The following is a 5,762-nucleotide window of genomic DNA, read 5'->3' on the forward strand; positions in this document are numbered from 1 at the left end:
ATACTGAGGGTTACATCTCATTGTAAGCACCCATCACATCTCATGGCATGGGTGCTTGTACAATGAAATATCGCATCGCATGCCATTTGCTGGCATGCCATCCTATGCGATATTTCATTGTACAAGCACTCTTGTGCATTTAACATGGAGATCGCATCGCATCGCACAGCACTAAAAACATTACGCAATGCCATGCGATGGGCGCCGTGCTAGGAAACAAGTACCTAATATTAATTATGAAAAGTTTTAATTCCAGACTTGCTGTGATAGACTTTTTTTTTTTTTTTTTACAATTTTCAGCTTAAATTTTAAAACAATTGTTTGTCTCTAGGAATCCAGGTAAAATTCTTGAAATTGGCACTAATCGTTGCACAAAGACACCTAAAAACAGGGTTCTGACTCTTGTTGATTTATAACAGCCAATGAGAAATGCCTTATTTTCACAATATTGTTTCCGCAAGCAAAAATGACCATATTTTAAAGCTTTTTTTCTCCTTTCAGTGGCAAAATGCCTGTCCAGTACTTTGCAGTTTGAAATATGCTCTAAAATTGTTTTTAAAACTCTACCAAGTCAGACTAACAGATACTTTGGGGTAAATGTACAAAGATGGGAGTTCTATTAAAGATGGGATGTTGCCCATAACAACCAATGAGATTTCTGTTATTAATATTAGCACCTTTTACAAGATAATAGAATCGGATTGGTTGCTGTGGGCAAGATCCCATCTTCAATAGAACTCCCAACTTAGTAAATTTACCCATTTGAATTTACCAAAAATATATTTTTATATTTCAGGTTATTAAACAAACAATGTAAACTGATGTCAATGAATAAACTGATTAAAACTTTATCCTAATACACTGTAATATTGATCATTGTTAATTGCATAAAAGATGAGTGAAATGTCAAATTCAAAAGGTATTTATAAACTTGTTCTGATATAGGATAAGTAAAGCAAAGGATTACAAGAGCAATAAATGCAGCATATCTGTAACACATATTCAGGGGGGAATTCAATTGTCCGTGAAAATGCCTGTGCTATGCACTTTGGAATTAATTAGAAAAAAGACATTGTTTTGAGAATACGTTATATGTCAAAATGCTCTTTTGTTTTATTATACAGTAGTTGCTGGAGAGTGGGTAGGCAACCTGAGGTAAGCCCACTGTTATACTGAAAAATGAGGAGAATCAGCACAAAGAAAGCATTAACCACTTGAGTGGTATGCCTGGAAAATTTCCTGGCATACCACTATGCAGTAGGTGCGTGCCAGTTGTGCCTCCAGCTGTGCACCACATCAAGGGCCTCCCCATCATCGCCCCCCTCTTGTCGTCGCCCCCCCTTCCCCCATCACCTCTGCTCCAGCCCCTCTCTGCCACTTCCCCAGCCGCCAGATGCCATTCACAGCAGTGACAAAGGCGTCAGGCTCGGGGATGTTCGGGCGGCTCGTGGGACTTGGGAGCGCTAAGGAGTTCAGGCTCCTGAGTCCTCCCGAGCCACCACGAACATGCGCGAGCCTGCCGCCTGTGATGCTGTGACTGGTGGCTGGGGCAGCGGCAGTGGCAGTGGAGCTCCGGCATACAAACGCCGGAAAGGAGGTGGGGGGGACCTCCGTTCTGTTGTGGATTTTGCTGGGTAGGTTTGTCCTACCCCAGCAAAACCCACCACTCAAAGGGTTGAACAGGTGAATCATAGATCAATTTTGAAAGTCACTATGTGTTTTTTACTGGTTTCGGACACTTAAAATTAGTTTTTACATGTGCAAACATTAAAATATAAGTGTCTATCTGAGCGATTGTCACGCAGAGCATTGCGCCGCGTCTCCTACTCACTGAGACGGGCGCTGACGTCATGCCTCTGCCGCCGGGTCTCCCTGCAGGTCCCCGATGCCCCCGCTGCTTCTAGGATTGGTGGTTGTTCCCCGGGGGTCCGGCGATACCCGTGGCCGGCTCCCGGGATGGGCGCCGCCATCTTGGATGTGGCATCTCCATCATCAAGGAGCAGGGCTTGATATAACCTCTGTTGGAGGTTGGGCCCTGTGACATCATGACCTGCAGGGGATATAAGGCAGGTCTGCCTGTCATTCTGAGCTGATGCTTCTGCTGACTTGGACTCTTCTGTCTTCGCTGCTACAAAAATAGTTCGTATTCCCCGAGGCAAGACTTATGTAAGTCCGAAGCTTCGTAAAGAACTTCTCCATTGGGCCCATTACTCCAAGTTTTCTGGACACCCAGGAACAAAGAAAACCATGGAGTTCCTTCAGAGAAGATACTGGTGGCCAACCTTGAGATCAGACGTTCATAGTTTTGTGTCCTCCTGTCCAGTATGTGCTCGGCATAAGTCCCCCCGGCAATCTTCCGTGGGAAAACTTATGCCTCTCCCAATACCATCGAGACCCTGGACTCACGTCTCTATGGACTTCATCACAGAATTACCATCCTCGAATGGATACGATACAATATGGGTGGTAATCGACCGTTTTTCCAAAATGGCCCACTTCATTCTGCTGAAGGGTCTACCCAGCGCTCCAACCCTAGCCCATCTTTTTGTATCCCAAATATTCCGGTTACATGGCCTACCATCAGAAATCATATCGGATCGGGGTGTTCAATTCGTGGCTCGCTTTTGGAGAGCTTTATGTTCAGCCTTTCAGATTGACCTAAAGTTTTCAACAGCCTACCACCCGCAAACCAATGGCCAAACTTAAAGGGTTAACCAGGATCTGGAGTGTTTCATCCGGCTTTACCTTTCATCGTCTCAAGACAACTGGCTCGAGCTACTACCGTGGGCAGAATTCGCCCATAACAACATGTATCACTCTTCCAGCCAAACCACGCCCTTCTTCATGGTTTATGGAGTACATCCCCGTGTCCCGGATTTCTCCAAGCTTCCTGGCAGTGAATAACCTGCAGTCCAGTCTTCAGTACAATTTTTTTCTAGCATATGGAAGAATGTACAAAAGGCGCTACGAAAGTCCTCCAGTAGATACAAGACCTTTGCCGATCGCCGAAGAAGTGCTGCTCCGGCCTACAAAGTGGGTGATCAAGTATGGCTGTCAACTCGGTATATCCGTCTTAAAGTTCCGTCTATGAAACTAGCACCACGATACATCGGTCCTTATTCGATTCTGGAGATCATTAGTCCAGTAGCGGTGCGTTTGAAATTGCCACCCTCACTGCGAATCTCCAACACATTCCATGTCTCCCTTTTAAAACCCCTGATTCTCAATCAGTTTCGTAAGAAATCGCCAAGAAATACTAAGGTTCAAGCTAATCAAGGTGTGGAATTTGAAGTAAAACAAATTCTGGAGGCCAGACAACGACAAGGGAAGCTACAATTCTTGGTGGACTGGAAGGGGTATGGCCCCGAAGAGAGAATGTGGGTTGATGCCTCTAATGTACATGCGCCTCGGCTTGTGGAGAGATTCTGGAGAAATAATCCTGATAAGTGTCTGGGGTCCACTCTTAAAAGAGGGGGTGCTGTCACGCTCAGCCGCAGCGGCAGAGCATTGCGCCGCGTCTCCTACTCACCGAGACGGGCGCTGACGTCATGCCTCTGCCACCGGGTCTCCCTGCAGGTCTCCGCTGCCCCCGCTGCTTCTAGGATTGGTGGTTGTTCCCAAGGGGTCCGGCGATACCCGTGGCCGGCTCCCGGGATGGGCGCCGCCATCTTGGATGTGGCATCTCCATCATCAAGGAGCAGGGCTTGATATAACCTCTGCTGGAGATTGGGCCCTGTGACATCATGACCTGCAGGGGATATAAGGCAGGTCTGCCTGTCATTCTGAGCTGATGCTTCTGCTGACTTGGGTCAGTGTTCAGCTGATCCTCTGCTTCCTTGGACTGCTATTGGTATACTGCTCTCCAGCAAGCCTGTGTCCTGTATATATATATATTTGCCAAGAGTGCTTTCCTGAGTTCCGTTATTACTGTCAAGAGTACCTTCCTGAGTTCTGTTATTACTGCCAAGAGTGCCTTCCCCAGTTTCGTTATACTTGCCGAGAGTGCCTTCCTGAGTTCCGTTATTACTGCCAAGAGTGCCTTCCTGAGTTCCGTTATATTTGCCGAGAGTGCCTTCCTGAGTTCTGTTATTACTGCCGAGAGTGCCTTCCTAAGTTCCGTTATATTTAAGTTCCGTGGTGTTCAAGTGCCAGCAAGCTACCATCCTTTCCCTACAAGTACTGTTCCCATCCGGCTCCAGCCCGTGCTTCAGCTCCCCTAGGAGGCTTCTGTCAGAGGGCCGCGACCTGCTGGGTGGATGCAGCGGAGTCCAAATTCCCTTGCGGGGATCCCTGGTGAAGACCGCCACCCAGTTAGACTCCGTGCCTCTGATTGGGAGTTTCGCCAAACTCCAAGGGGACTTCTCGCATGCGCAGACAGTACATCAGGCCGGCAATCCTTTCTCCGCCTCTCCCGTCCGTACCGGAGTCACCACCCTCAGTGGATCCACAACAACCCGTTGTGACAGCGATATTGTTCAAAATATCACCCACTGTGTATGCTCCAAATGAAGAATTATGCATGCTCCCGCGGGTCGTTAATACCCCGTCATCTGTGCATGCAGCTCAATCTGACAATATCGTCACTGACTGCATGCTCAGCGGGGGGACCCAGTAATACCACCAAACAAAATCATTAAACAATATTGTTCATTGTGTATGCATTTTATCTTTCAGCCAGCAGCCGGAATCACCCAGCGTGTACACACCTTACGTCAGCCATATCAATGATGTTTCCATATATACACTAATAACCTCATGTAAAAGAATGGGTGTCACATACATAGTTATAGAATAGTCTGTCATTTCTCTACTAGTATGGGTTGTCATCTGATTCCAAATGATGAGTAGGAAAATACATTGTCATTACAGCAGACCAATTGGGAATAATTGTTTGAAGTATTTTCTAATGTTTAAGCATGATGCATTCAATGTTTAGCATTAACTAGAGGTATAAAATGAGATAATTCAGACGTTTCAGTCCTCTATCAAGTGTGACTTGATTGTCAGGAATTACTCATACAGGGAGATTTATAAATATAGAGTCATGCACGTGAGGAGAGATGGAAATTAAAATCACTCGGGTGGTTTAAGTGGCTTTTGGCAGAACCCCCAAAGATTGCTGATACAAGACACCAGCTGTGTTGTTTTGTCCTACAAAGAGTGACAACCTATTAAATATTAGTAGTAGCATCAGCAGCATATTCCTGCATCTATCTATCTATTTATCTATCATCATTCATTTTATTTATTTTTGACAATTTTCAGCTTAATTTTCAAAACAATTGTTTGTCTGTAGAAATCCAGGTAAAAAAATTTAAAATCAGCACCAATCGTTGCACAAAGACACCTAAACCCAGAGTTCTGCCACTTTATAACAGCCAATGAGAAATGCCTTATTTTCACAAAATTGTTTCCACAAGCAAAAATGACCATGGTTTTAAGCTTGTTTTCTCCCTTCTGTGGCAAAATGCCTGTCTATGAAAAGGTACTTTGCAGTTCGAAATATGCTCTAAAGGTTGTTTTAAAAACTTTACCAAGTCAGACTTACAGATACTTTGCGGTACATTTTTTTTTTTTTTTTTAACTTGTGTAAATTTTTTATTAAATTTTACATGTTATATTACAATACAGTAACTGACATTGACATACACTAAAAGAAATAAAAAATAACATTGAGGCCCAATGACCTCATTAAACATACATAAAGAAAATTATTAAAAAGGTCTTATTGTTTGCTGTCTGTGTACATACAGTTCAATAAA

This window comes from Crinia signifera, chromosome 1 (genome assembly GCF_055691185.1).
Source record: "Crinia signifera chromosome 1, ASM5569118v1, whole genome shotgun sequence".
NCBI classification, from domain to species: Eukaryota; Metazoa; Chordata; class Amphibia; order Anura; family Myobatrachidae; genus Crinia; species Crinia signifera.